General features: G+C 38.3%; 1 non-coding gene across 1 annotated transcript; it reads right to left on the reverse strand.

Moving 5' to 3' along the window:
- Positions 1-9954: 9954 nt before the first annotated feature.
- LOC111885321 (small nucleolar RNA R71) lies at positions 9955-10061 on the reverse strand. Its single transcript, XR_002848073.1, has one exon. It is a non-coding gene; the product is annotated as a small nucleolar RNA R71 (small nucleolar RNA).
- Between the last annotated feature and the right edge of the window lie 5424 nt (positions 10062-15485).

A 15485-nucleotide genomic window follows, 5' to 3' on the forward strand; every position in this document is an offset into this window, starting at 1 on the left:
CCCAAATCCAGAACGGCGGAAACGTTCTGGGGTGGAGGACGTCATGTAAAGTATCACAACAATGCAAAATAGTAAACAAGCAACAACATCATCCATTGCATTAATAGTTTAATTTTACTTACAAGTGTGTTCTTTCATAGCATAAACAACATAATGAATACTTAAAAATAAAAGACGAGTCTTGACTGCTCCGTCTTCTCTAAACCTTGTATCGGTACCTGTCTATTTGTGACATGAGAATACAAGTTATTTTAAAAGCGAGTATCAACTTTAAAGCTGGTGAATGCATAAGTATTTAATGTCGTTGTCTATATAAGTATTAATGAAAAGTCTTATAAGTAAAAGTGTAAACGTTTGAATTTCCTAGAAAATCCCATATTTCCTACTAGTATAAAAAGGTAGTCTTTTACCAAAACTAGACTGTTTTGAAAGTAGTCTTCTACCAAGATTTAAGTGAAAGAAAGTAAGCAGGTAAGTAGTCTTCTCACGAGACCTGCTGTAAGTAAGTAGTCTTCTCACGAGACTCGCTGTATGTAAGTAGTCTTCTTACGAGACCCGCTGTAAGTAAGTAGTCATCTCACGAGACCCGTTGTAAGTAAGTAATAATATGATTGGTAGTCCCTATTCTACATTTGAATCTAAAGGTGACTTCCGCAACGAATCGCTAGGTCGAAATCCATATTTATTACCAAATCATATATATGACCAAACTATACCTATAATAGCTTAGTAGGGATATATGAACGTATACCTTTGCTACCCAAAGGTACTGAACTGACTGATTAGAACTATTATGTCCGTATATGTACACATGATATATAACTAAATATTTAAAGGACCTTCGGACGGATACCCGATACCCACCAGACCACATCCCAACGAGGAAAAGGAAACAAAGCGGGTTAGCCTTCCTAAGTCCTTTAAACATTACTTATATAACTAAACATATACAGGCATGCTTTTGACAAGGTATCTATGTAAAAGTATCCTTGTAAGTGTATCCAAGTAAGTGTATCCATGTAAGTGTATCCAAGTAAGTGTATCCATGTAAGTGTATCCATGTAAGTGTATCCTAGTAAGTGTATCCATGTAAGTGTATCCAAGTAAGTGTATCCATGTAAGTGTATTTCTTCATATAGTATTTAGTATAGACTCATGTATGAACTGACTCTGGTGTAATTCCTTGTAATAGGAATAGCATGTAGTATCTTCTAACTATACCTATAATAGTTACTAGCAATGTACAAGTATCAACGAAGGTATACCTTTGCTAGCCAAAGGTACTGAACTGGCTGAGGGTACTTTTATGTCTATATATGTATACATGATATATAACCAATAGTTAAACGACATTCGGACGGATAACCGATACCCTAAAGCCACATCCCAACAAGGAAAAGGAAATAAGGCGGGCTAGCCTTCCTATGTCCTTTAAACATTACTTATGTAACTATACATATGTAGGCATGCTTTTAACAATTTAAAAGTATAAAAGAAGCTTTGTAAAACGTTTAAGGGTTTTGAACATTAAATAAATAATAATGACTTGATGTCATTCTATAAAGCATTTCAAAAGTAATTCCTCTAATAACAAAGTATAACAGAGTTTGGAAGAAAACATACAGAACGTAATACAGTTTAATAAAGAGTTTTTAAATAAGTAAAAACGTTTTGGAAAGCCATTTGAAGTAATCAGTTTGATAAAACAGCTAAAAGTGTAGTAAATCCTTTTGTATGCTAGTTATAAATCACATGTGATTGACATAACAACTAGCATGATTCAACTTGTATCCCCCCCATTAAAATATTTAAAAACATTTAAAAGATTTATTAAGGGGTATGAACTCACCTGTAGATGGTGGTTTGGATAAACTGAACGATGTAGGATTGCTAGGTGTCAAGTGAAGACTTGTACATACTCAATGATCCTAGTTAACATATAATCACACATATATGTATCCAATTAGTCATATAACAACTAAATTACCAAGTTTAAGACATCCTAGGACATTTAAAACACTTGATTTAAGTGCTATAAGTCATAAGGATTGCATCTAATGGTGGTAGGACCTTGCTATTATGTTTGGGGTTCAAGGGTAAACTTCCTTGGAGTTAACGGTTTTGTGACCTCAACACATTGAGTTTACGGTTGTAAGCCAATGATTTTGCTATTATGGTTTTGCTATTGTGTTTGGAATGATTTCATGGATGGAAGTGTGTTAGATCACTAGATTAAGGTAGAATCAACTTAAAAAGGGTTAGGAACACTTACAAGTTGAAGATCTAGAAGGAAAAGTCAAAGATACTTGAGAGGATTTGAGGTTTTTTTCTTGAAAAGTGAAAAAGTGAAATAAATGGCTAAGTGCCATATATATACTCTTGGGGTTTACGACCGTAAACACCAAGTTTAGGTCTTAAACTCCAAACTCTTGAATTTATGGGACTTTATTGTTTCACAATAAACTATAATGCATCCTCTCTCCTGTTATCTCCTGAATTACTAACTTAAAAAGACTCAAACTTAAACCAAAAAGCTTGAATGTTAGCAGTAACTGTTCTGACTCTTATTGAAGTAAGAGGTTGTACGTAATAGAAATTTCGGGTTGTCACAGTGCAAGTTTTTGTGGTTTCTGATATGGATGTACGATTTACTTCCAGGTTCTGGAAGAGATTCCACGAGGAGTTGGGTACTCGTCTACATTTCAGTGAGACTTTTCACCCGTAGACTAATGGTCAGAGTGAGCGAACTATACAGACATTGGAGGACATGTTGCAGGCATGTGTACTGGATTTTGGCGGGAGTTGGGATATGTATCTTCGTTTGGCGGAGTTTTCGTATAACAACAGTTATGACGCTAACATTGATTGACCTCCTTTTTATATGCTCTATGGGAGGAAGTACATGACCCCAATAAATTAGGGTGAGGTCAGTCAGCAAGTTATGGGTAGTATGGAGGTGGTACTTCGGGTGACTTAATTAATTCAGCAGGTTCGTAGCAGACTACAAAAAACACAGAGCCTACAGAAGAGCTACACGGATAGACGCCAGTCAGATTTAGAAATTCAGGTTGGGGACATGGTGCTCCTGAAGGTGTCGCCTTGGAATGGTGTCATCCGATTCAGGAAGCGGGGTAAACTAGGCCCCATATATATTGGTCTTTTCAAGGTGTTGACCTAGGTGGGAAAGGCTGTGTATCTCTTGGATCTACCAGAAGAGCTCATCCAGATCCATAGAACTTTCCACATCTCTCAGATGCGGAAATGTTTGGTCGATGATTCCACAGTGGTTCAATTGAAGGACATTCATGTGGATGATCGCATGAATTATATAGAGAGACCAGTGGCGATCATCGACGAGAAGACAAAAACTCTTCAAAACAAGGTTGTGGAATTGGTAAAGGTGCAGTGGTAGAACCGAAAGAGATCACAATGGACATGGGAGCCTGAGGATGAGATGAGAGAGCACTACCCAGAGTTGTTTGTAGAGGTGGACTTTCAAGACGAAGCCTAAATCATGTAGGGAAGAGTTATAACGCCCGATATGTTAGCTAAATTATTTAGCTAATTATTTTTCTCTTATCGACATAAGGACCTCGTAGGTTGGGCATACATAAGGTATGGTGGTCATACTTCGAAGCATGCATGACACATGGTTAGCCCCCTGGTATGTTGGGCGTACCAATTACACGTTGGGAGTACGTCAATGAGGGGAAAACCCTAATTTTTAGGGTTTACGCCTTATTTAAGAACCTTATATCCCTAAGGTTCACTCCTTATGAGCATCCATTGCCTTTTTTGAGCTTTATCTTGAAACCCTAACCCATTTCTCAAGAGATTGACCCTTTTGTGTGTTTTGGTGTGTGTGTGGTGCATATAGCTGAAAAAGAAGCCTTGTACAGGAACATTAATTAATTAGGAGCTTGTAGATCCAGAGACCATCCATCATTTCCAGCTTCCAGGAGGTATAAAGTCTTAACCTTGTGAATTCCTTGCTTAGATTTAGGTTAGTTAGGGTTTGAGCATATTTTGGTCCCATGAGTTGGTCTTTGTGACTAAAAGCTACAACAGAAGATTTGGGTTGTACTTATTGGTGTTTTTGGGGTCCATTGTTCATAAAAATAATGTCTTGATGGGTTTGACCCAACCATGCATGACTTAATGGTTATCTTATGGAGTATAGAAGCTAGAAATGAAGTTTATGCCTTTTTAAGCCATGAAATAGCATAAAGTTGGCAACTTTATGGATTAAGACCTTATTTCAAAGTTAGATCTATGTTTTAGACATTGGACTTAAAGCATTAAGTACGTAATGGAGAATTTTAGCTGACTAGGGCGTACGAAAGCGTACGCTGAGCATACACGTCCAGGTTCTCGATTATGGTGTTGCTTCCTAGTACGTCAGGCGTACTAGTGGTATGCTTAGCGTAATCGATCAGGAGCTAAGTGGGCTCTTGATCTTGGGCTGCTTTTGGACTCTAGGATTTTGGGCTCTTGTTGAGCCACAAGTCTTGCTTAGTTGTGCCATTTTTAGGCATCAGACCTTTATAGATTTCGGACTGTATTAGGCCTTGAGTGTCTTTTGGACTCTGGGCTAGTTTGGTTTTAGATAGTAATATGTTAGGCCCAATAAGGGAAGGGTAAGACAGTCTTTTACCCACAAGAGTCGAGATTAAGGATTTGGACTCTCAGTTTGGGTTAATGACTGATATTGCCATATTTATACACATTTTTAGGAAATATTTTAATACATTTTGATTTATATTTTGGTTATTTGAAAAGATATGTGGAACTTATGAGATTAAATTTTATTTTGCAACCAAAAGGAACACTCTTGATGATAAAGGACCAAAAGCGACAAGAAGTGGAACTTTGGAGGATTAGAGCTTAAAGGGAGAACAATCAAGCTGAAAAGTCAACCTCGCGACGTGAGGAATCCTTCTCACGACGTGAGCCTCAAGCTTCTAGAAGATAGACATTCAAAGGACATAATCCGTGTTCGATACGGATTACAATTAAGCTCACCACGTGAGCTCTAAGCCTTACGACGTGAGCAGGGCTTTTTTGAAACATATACTAAATCCTTGGCACTTATGATTTTGGTGAGTTTTTCTGGAGACTTGGAGGCTTTAGAGAACGATTTCTGGAGGAAGTTTAATCTGAAAACCAAGTCGAAGAATTGAAGGAAGGAGAATTAATTAAAGGTTTAGATATTGAAGCCTATAATCATCACTTAAGTTTGGTACATTCAATTATGTCTTTATTTATTGAATTTGAGTGTGTGATTTCAACCATGAGTAGCTGAATATAGTTGCTTCTTTTTAGCTAGATGAAGTTTCAACTTCATGGATTAGTTTTTTAATTATAGATTTTTAATAGTTGGTTATGTGCTTGTGTTTGATTGTTAATACCTAGCATGCTAATAGTAGATACTTTAATTGCTTGAATTCATGTTCTGTGTAGCTCAGTGAGTATTAAATTACATGAACTTGACACCTAGTGATTTAGTGACAATTTAACTGCTAGAGCTAGGATCGACCAAATCTTAGTTAAGTAGCTGAAGTAATTAAAATAAACTGTGTTGGAGAACATAAATTATGACCATAATTGTGTTTGTTAAATAGATCTTACATAGTCCAATTCAAAATTCATAAGTGATTTTATGTTTGATTCTGTGTGACCATACATAGTTTTACATGAATTAGTGATACATTGGTAAATTTGGACTTAAATTACTAATAATATAAATTTTGGTAACCAACTTTAATAATCCATAATAAGAAGCTAACCATAGAGGGGAAGTGGATTCGAACTAAACAGAAGTGTTTTTAGTAATTGATAGAATTTGATAGTTAAGTGATTAAGTTTGTCTGAACTTGCAAAATCAGATAAAAACCCAATTAACATTTGCGTGTTTTAGATTAATTTTTAGTAGTTAAATTAGTTAATTAAATCCATTCCCTATGATCGGCACTCGACTTACCCAAAGCTATACTATAATATGACTATGTACACTGCCTATAGGTGCATAGTTAGTATAAGTTTGTTAGGTTATTAATTCAAAAATTGATAGGTATAATTTGTGCACATTAAGTTTTTGGCACCGTTGCAAGGGAATGACTTGTTTAGTTTTGATTTAATTGATTTAGTTAATTGAACCTTTTTGTGTGGTTAAACCTGCAAAAAGTTAATTTTTAGTATTAGTTGATTTTTCTGAATAACCTAACTCACGACGTGGGCTTTAAGCCTCACGACGCGAGCTTAGTAATTTCGTATTTTTCTTTCGTTTTTGTTGCGACAACACGAGGTGGTATCCCTTACCACGTCATGGTGAAAAGTCAATAGGCATTTTTATATGGTTTTTGTTCAATCTTACGTTTTTATTTTTGTTTTTGTTGCAGTAGTACATGACCCGTGGATCCAACACACCTTTGATACCACCACTAGAAGATCCAGAGTCAGCCTGTAACATCCCAAAATTTAAGGCCAAAAATTTTATTTAAATTAAGTTATTGCATAAAACTGATCAATATAAAAACTTTCTAATAATATCCCATGTCAAACCAAAGGGTCAATAATCAAAACATAGTATCATAAAACGATATCCGAGTGTAATCCCAAGGATCCAGTGTGCGGAAAACATAGTGTGATGCGCTACGACCAAGCCGGCTCCTTTTCTTTGAAACAATGTACCTGAAACACATAAGACTTAACACGGTAAGCACGCATGCTTAGTGAGTTTCCCAAAATACCACATATACATATTAGCCACTCGAGGTTATAACTCTGTAAGACCTTCCAGTCAATCTGTCTCAGTGGGACCTTTCGGTCCCATATCTCTAGTAGACCTTCCGGCCCTACCATGACTTGCCTTCTGGCTCAACTCAGATTTCCTTCCGGCAATAACTCTATCGACCTTCCGGTCCTAAATCATACAACATTTACATATCACATAAGTCACATAGCTCATACAAATATATAAGACCTTCCGGTCACATATCACATAAAGTCTCATAACTCATTCATACACATAAGACCTTCTGGTCACACCTAGTTACCATTCCTGGTAAAGTATAGTGAGAAAACTCACCTGACACTGCTGAAGTACCGCAGACTCAATCCCACACTGCTGAAGTTCTGCAGACTCAACTCCAGCTGCTGGATCATAGATTCCCGATCTGTCGATATCAAAACATCACCCAATTAATAATTGGGTCCCACTACATAACCATAAGTACCACCTTTGGATAATTACTACATTACCCCACGCTTGGCTTTATTTAAGCCCACGGCCCAATCTATAGGCCCAAAGTCAATTAGGAATCAAAGCCCAACATATGGCCCAACCTTCCCAACTGGGTCCAAGCCTATACATGGTCTTATTCTGAGGCCAAACATCATGTATCATTAAGGCCCAAACTGTGGCCCATCTATTGCCCAATTTTCCAACTTGGGCCCAACCCCTCATATGGGCCTTACCTCAAAGCCCATCAATTATTCTAGTCCCTTTGCCTGATCTTGGATGGCCCATTGATAACTCAATCATCAAGGCCTACTAGAAAGGCCCAACAATAAACCCAAGTGAAATTAGGGTTTCACAGAAAATGACGATTAGGGTTAAGTGTTTCTCACTTAACTCATTAAGGACTTAACCCACTAAGGACTTAATCCACTAAGTCCGGTATTGCTTAGATTAATTCTGCCAATGATTCTTATTTAACATTTCAAGTTATTAAATAATTCTCGTGTGTGTCCCGATAACTCTCAAAATTAGGGTTTTATTGGCATTAGGGTTTCCAACCCAAATACTAGCTTACTTATCAATTTGTTGGACTTTTAGGTCAATTAGGGCTTTATTGGGCCTATTAGGCCCACTAGAATATCATTAAGCCCATTAGGGGTTTCACCAAGTCCATTAGGCTCATTAGGGGTTTTAATAAGCCCATTAGGCTTCATTGGGACCATTAGGGCTTACAAGGCCCATTAGGGTTTCAAGCACCCCAAACGAATCAAACTCAACGAGGCAACCACACCGCCACCCGAAACGGCGGATGGTGGCGGCAGCCACCACCCTAAGGTGGTGGTTTTCATTTTCTTTTATTATTCCGATTACATCATAATTACAATAATATCCAAATGAGACACACACACACACACACTCATAAAATAACACACACACAACCACACTGTGGTGGCCGGCGGTGGCGCACGGCGACAGCCACCACCCTAAGGTGGTGGTGATGCCATTACCGAAAGCTACATCTCTACACACACCAACTGAAATGCGCATTTTTGCTTCTTTACTTAGAAATGAAAGCCAACCACCCACCTGGTGGCGTACTATGGCGAAAATGACATGAAAAGGTGGCAGCAACAGCAACACGGAGGAAGAAAATGGGATAGCAACAACTTCGTCATTCGTGGCAGCCACCGTGGCAGGTGGCCATGGTGGTTCTTCACTATCTCCCTTCGACAGAAAGCCTACACACAATAGCCTCGCTCGGAAAACGAACTCAACACCCACCTGTGGTGGATGGCGATGGCAGCAACAACTCAAGAAGGCAGCAACAACGCTTCCGGCGGCTGAAACGATGTCATTCGAACATGATAGACCTTCGGGGTGGCGACTGATGAACAGAACCACAGAGACAACCCATACGGCGGTGGCGCGAACTCTATCGGATGCAACAGATGAAGGAGTTCCCGCTGACGGTTCTTGTCCTCATCAGCGAAGAAGTAGCAGCGGTGCACCGTCTCGCCCACATCAACAGTTGACGTCGAAGGCTTTAGTGATCGGAGGTAGCAGCGGTGCCGGAGATTGAAGAGGTGCATGGTGGCGGCTGGAGGGAGGTATAGGTTGGAGGGTGACAGCCGCATGAAAAAAAGGTCAATAGGGTTAGGGTTTATTCCCTATATACCCGACGCCCTTAAACATTTCTCCATAATGCCACAATTAGCCCTTCTCTTCCCATATCTTTTCAAACTAAGCCCAAATTTTAGCTTTTCTACCCTAGCTTTGGAAATCCCCTTCAAATCTGATACCTAATTTACCAAACAGCCACTAGGCCTCCAAAATCTCTACAATGAAGTCCCAATAATTTCCACTTAGTCCCTGACTTCCATAAAACATACAAATTAAGTCTAGATTTTAAACTTTTAACCCCAAATTAAGTCTAGACCATCATTTGATATATATATATATATATATATATATATATATATATATATATATATATATATATATATATATATATATATATAATTATTTATTTTAGGGCTTCTATTCATTCATTAATTTATTTATTTATCTAATAAATAAACGGGATGTTACACATCCCTTCGTAGAAAGACAGATAAGAGCGTAGGAGATAGCCAACCACCAAAGAAATCACATTTCAAGGATCTTAAATCAGTTTTTGGAATGAAGAAAGGAAAGAACGTAGGCGAATCGAGCAATTCCTCAAAAGATGAAAGCAAAGTTGAAAGCTTTGAGAAAAATCCTAATCCTCAAGATTCTGATTCTGAATCCGAAACCGAAGAAAGTAGCGACCCCGAAGATGAGCCGAAAAACGAGATGGAGAACATTGCCAATATGTCCATGGAGGCAGACAAGAAGAGAATCCGAGAGGACACCGGTCCCGGTCTAGAGCAACCTGAAATTCCCGCTACAGAAACATTTGAGCTTAGGGGACATATTCTTTCCGCACTTAACGAAGTTCCATTTTCTGGGAAAGATCACGAGGATGCTTACAAACACCTTGATGAAGTTAATGACATAGCTGATTAATTCAATATCTTGAATGTCCCGCGAGAGACGGTGTTATTAAGAATGCTTCCTGTTACTTTCAAGGGAGCTGTAAAGGATTGGTTAAAGGAACTTCTAGCCGGTCTAGTTACTACATGGCACAAATTCGTGAACAAATTTTAGAGCATTTTTTCCCACCTTCTAAAGTTGCTAAACTCAAGAAGGCCATAGCAAACTTCAAGCAACAACCTGGTGAGTCACTCAACGAATCATGGGAGTGATAAAAGGGATTACTAAGGAATTGTCCCCAAAATGATTTAAATGAGCAACAAGAAGTATCAATCTTCTATAATGGGATAAATGTGACGACAAGGCAACTCCTTGATTCTCAAGCACCATTCACAAAGAAAAATCTTGCTGAGATTAAGGAGTTGATTGAAGAGTTTTCTAAGAATTCACGTGAATACCACAATCCTCGACATGATGGAACAAAAGGAATTGGGAGCGACACTTTTGAGGATATGACAGCTGTTTTAGCTATGCTAAATACTATGGACCAAAGAATGACCAAGATGAACCAATCCATACATGCTATTCTTGTGGGTTGTGAAAGATGTAATGGTCCACATTTGACTAAAGATTTCCACTTAGACGAGAACAGGAATAAAAAGGTTCAAGTATGCTACTCTAGTGGAGACAAATATGATGAAGATTGAAGGAAGCCAAAGAAAGAGTGGTTGCCATATGATGAATATAAAAACAAAAAGAAGAAAATTTTAGGCAAGCAGGCCGAGGTTTTTACTTAAAAGAGCAGCCACAATCGGAAAAGAAAGTTGTATTAGAGTCCATGCTTAATAGATTTATGGAGGCTTCTGAAAAACAAAATTAAAACACCGATGCAGTAATAAGAGACAAACAAATTCTCATGAGAGACTAGCAAGCTTTGCTGAGAAATCATCAAGCATCGATCCAAAACATCGAAGCTCAACTTAATCAATTAACTACATTGGTTAATGAACAACTTTCTCCACGAATTCCCGATAAGAAGCCACAACCACATGTCATGGTCATCGATATTGAAGAAGATACTAATTCTGAGTTCCTATAAGCCCTAGAAGTAGAGCCACATCAGTCTGGACCACAGTCGAAGAAATAGAAGATTGAAGAAAAAATTTGTATGAAATCCTCGATCTCACGTCGTGAGGATCCCATTCTCACGATGTGGGGCCAGTCTGAACCGAAAATTTTGGCTGATGTTCAAGGTTATCGCCCTCCGATGTCGTTTCCTTCTCGAGCTAAAATTCATCCACTGGAGCAAGAATATTTAAAATTCATGAAGCAAGTCAAGGGTATCCCTATAGATACTCCTTTTATTAAATCTTTTGCACAAGTACATGAATATGCGAAGTTTCTTCAAGACTTACTCGACACTCGCCAATAATTAGAAAAGACTTCCAAAGTGATCCTTAGTGAGCAGAGGTCTAAGGTGATATTGGGAGAAATACCATAGAAGATGGGAGATCCTGGACGCCTTACACTTCCTTGTGAATTCAGGAATAATATGAAGACTTATGCTTTAGCCGATTCCAGAGCAAGCATAAATTTAATGCCTTATTCATTCTATCAAAAGCTAAATCTTCCAGATTTGAAGGCTACAAGAATGACGATTCCCATGGCCAATCGTTCAATGACTCAACCTCGAGGAATAGTGGAGGACATATTAGTAAAAATTGGGAAATTTGTTTTTCCAATTGATTTTGTCATATTGGATATGAAAGAAGATAAAATGTTTCAATTATCATTGGATGCCCCTTACTTAATACTGCTCGAGCTTTGGTGGATATACGCGAGTCTAAACTTACATTATGAGTGGGAGATGAAGAAATGACGTTTGGAGTGGAAGATGGATTTAAACAACCTATGCTCCAAATAAAGTGTTCAATATGGATGACAGAAACAAGCTTGAGGAGTTGGAGAAATTAATGGTAGAAGATATTTAATCCATTCAAGAAGTTAAGCGTACAAGCCAAGAGCATCTATTCTGATAGTTTTCAAAGTATTTGCTTACATAAATCCAATGTTTTTAGTAAGTGGGAAAAGTGACGAAGATTTGGTATCGAGTGATGAGGAAGAAGTTACCCAAGTTTTGGAACCACCAACCTTTGTTGATGAGAAGATTGCCACTATGGAACTAAAAAGTGAAGAAAAAGAAGGTAACGAACACGAGCTTACTATGAATAATAAAGGAGTAAAAAGAAAGCTTGAAGAAGGTGATGATGAGGTTAAAAAAGAGAATTCTAAAAAGGCTTATCTTAGACGAGTGCAAGCGTAACAAAAACGATGGAAGGATCAAAAGGTGCAAATGGTGATTGAGACTCCTAAAGATTCAACGTGAGGCGGCACAGAGTCCGACTCATGACTCCAACAAAAAGATGCGCTTCTCGGGAGGCAACCCGAGCTCGGTTTGCGATTTTCTTTTCGTTTTTTCATTTTTAACTTTTTCATTTTTAGTTGGGATTTAGGGTAAAAAATCTTCGATGTCATCTAACTTTTTTAAACACAACATAAAACAAGTGTGGCGTTCATAAATATGGAGTGGTTAATTTTTTAGGAAAAAATGGAAGTTTTTAGAGAAAATGGAAGTTTTTACAAAAAATCTCGACAATACGTCATCGTCTAAATCTCACTTCGTGATCATTTAATTTGACCTTATTTTTTAGCACATTTTCGAACACACAAATGAGGATTAAGCCTCACGACATGAGCTTTTAAAAACTAAAGGGGTCCAGTCGTATAACTGATGTCAAACATTAAACTATCCTTTTCTACAATCGCACGAACTAAAGAAGCAGTCCCCACATACTTCATTTTGGCCCGTGTTTCTGTAATTTTGCTTCGGCGCCGTATTTAATCTCTTCAATTGGTAAGAATATCATACTCTTATTTTATTTATTTCTTTTAATTTCATCTTGTAGAGTTAAGGTTTGTGTTAAGTCAAAATGTCGAAATTGATTCCCCAATTATGCGATTTAAATGTTGCATGTTACTTAAAAGTACTTAGATTAAAGGTTTTAGCAAACCCCAACCATACCTTGAGTTCGATTTTATGTCTATGATGACTGATTCTTAACTATTCGTTGACCAAACTCATGCGTGAGTTTAAAGCCACAACGTGAGTTCTGGGTTTACAGCTCATATGGTTATAAGTTTTTGACTTGATCATTGGTTATCTTCGTTGGGTTTGTTTGCTGGTTATTTTGCAGGAAAAGTGACTCCAAGAGTAACTCCTTCATAGTAACAAAGGAATGTTTCAAGTTTGCACCCATTTTATGAATTTCCCTATGACCTTCCACAAGAAATGTTGAATAACTACAAAAACAAACTGGGACGACTTTATAATCATTAGTTTTCCATTTCACCGATCATCGATTAGAACAAGCTCAACGAGATTGGAATGTTGGATAGATTCAACCCGTATATCATGAAAACATTTTTTGACAATGGGGCATCTTTTACTTGTAGCGGTTGGAGGAATTTGTTTTCAATCAAGGAAGAGGTTTTCAAAGAGTTGAGTGTGGAATTTTTCTCCACGGTTTCTTTTAAAGCCAACACGGTTGACCCTTATTATGCACATGCCTTGGTTTTTCGTCTTGGTGCTCAATATCATGAATGTAGCTTAGCCGAGTTTGCTTGGAGAATGGGTTCGTACGAGCAACAGGAAACGACGACTCCCATGTTTGAAAGGTTTTTACGATCGACCACCAGGGATTTCTCTCAAGGTATAAGTGGTTATGAATTTTGGAAGACCAATGAAAATGGCGAGTTTCGTTCAGGGGTATCACAAGAAAGCCAAATCTGGTCTCCAGTTCACCGTTTCATCCACCACTTAGTGACATATTCGATTAATCATAAAAAAACATGGTAATAAAGTTACTACTTTGAACATGTTTTTCATATGGAGCATTGTCACACCAACCGTTTCCTGCAATATTCCTTACTTTTTATCACAATATTTGGCAATGAAGGCGGTCACGTCAAGGGTTGGGAGCCCAATCGCTGGAGGGCATTTTGTAACCCGATTGGGAAAAATCGTATGGAGTGTTCGTGCCAAGAGTGATGCGTACGTTAACATGCATAAAGGGTACCAATCTTACTATGGGATATTTGGAAACGACGAATGTAGTCATTAATATGGGTACACATTGGAGCATTGTGGGTAATGATGATGGGGAAAAACTTGACCCACAAGAGCAACAGTCGCGTCCGAGGGGATGGAGAAATGTTCGGGGGCGTGGTGAGAGGGGACAACAAGTGCACTAGACTGCACCCATGGGAGCCGCTCCTTTTAGCGATAATACTATGGCTGGTTATTTTGATCAGATGACCTTGAGCATGAACTGGATTTGAGGGTGAGGGACGATGGAGAATAGGATCCAACACTTCAATGTTTCGCAACCACCTCATTTAGTAGATCATCATCCAGCTTATCCGACATGGACTGAGTATCGGACGAGACGCGGAGATGGAGCTGGGCCAAGTGGGACACACGAAGAAGAAGATGATGATTGATATTTATCCTTTACGTTTTAGTTTTTGTCATTTTTAGTCTTTCTTATTTTTGGTGTGTTTGTTTTTGTTTTGTTTTTTTGTTTGGTTTGATTGTGTAACAAAACTTTGTGATGATTATTTTGCTTCCTTCCACATATTGGTTGTTTGTTTGTAGAAAATCGTGAGAGAAAATAGAGATATTGAGATAAAAGAGTATACGAGTCAAGTTGTGTCGTATAGAGTCTAGAGTCGAGACCTGTAATTTTTAATAATTTTGGGGTTAATTTTGTGAGAGAAACAAGATTAACAATGAGGGAAGAGTCCAATAATTATATTGTCATAGAAGGGTCTTAATATATTAAGTCATTCAGTTGAATTGCATTTGATAGAAGAAATTTTTGCACGATGACACTCTGTGAGACCCAATTCTCACGACGTGAGCATTCATCCCTCACGTCGAGAGCTCGAAGACATTAAAATCCAGAATTCGATTTCATTTGACACCACGTCGTGAGTTGTATACCCCACGTCGTGAGTCTCATATTTCTACGATTCGGAAGCCTTTTATTCCATTTTCATGTCATGGCTCACTATTATCATTGCCGGAGATATCATAAATCTGGTTATTACTATTTCTCTTAGCCATAAAATGTGTTGTATGCTTTCCAGTATTATCATGCATTTCTTTGAAGATTGTATACACCAAACCTGTTGAAGATTCGGGTTTCTATGTAACATCCCAAAATTCAGGTAAAGCTATTTAACCCTTCTCTTTTGTCAAAATTCAGGTAAAGCTATTTAACCCTTGGGTGATTTTTGTGGCAAATGAGTATGTGGGGCGTACTGGGGAGTACGTTGCGCATACTCATGTGCTTAATTTGGACGCGGACTCGCCTGGGTACGCTGGGCGTACCCAGGGTTATGCTGGGCGTAGAGGGCCCAGATGCAAACCCTAATATTTAGCTTGTGCACTATATAAGGGATGCTAAGGCTTATTCCTCAGCCACCATATCAGAGAATGAAACCCTAAGAGAGCCTTCCTTTGTCCCTAAGTGTGTGTGTGAGTGTTTTGAGCTAAAAGTGCCTTGGTGTGTTAGTGAAGAAGAAGGAGAGAAGTTTGTGGAGGCTAGGGCTTAAAGTGCAAGTTTGGATCTGAGATTTTCAGAGGAAGGAGCTTCATCTAGAGGTATAAAGT

This window comes from Lactuca sativa, chromosome 3 (assembly GCF_002870075.4).
Source record: "Lactuca sativa cultivar Salinas chromosome 3, Lsat_Salinas_v11, whole genome shotgun sequence".
Taxonomy (NCBI): domain Eukaryota; kingdom Viridiplantae; phylum Streptophyta; class Magnoliopsida; order Asterales; family Asteraceae; genus Lactuca; species Lactuca sativa.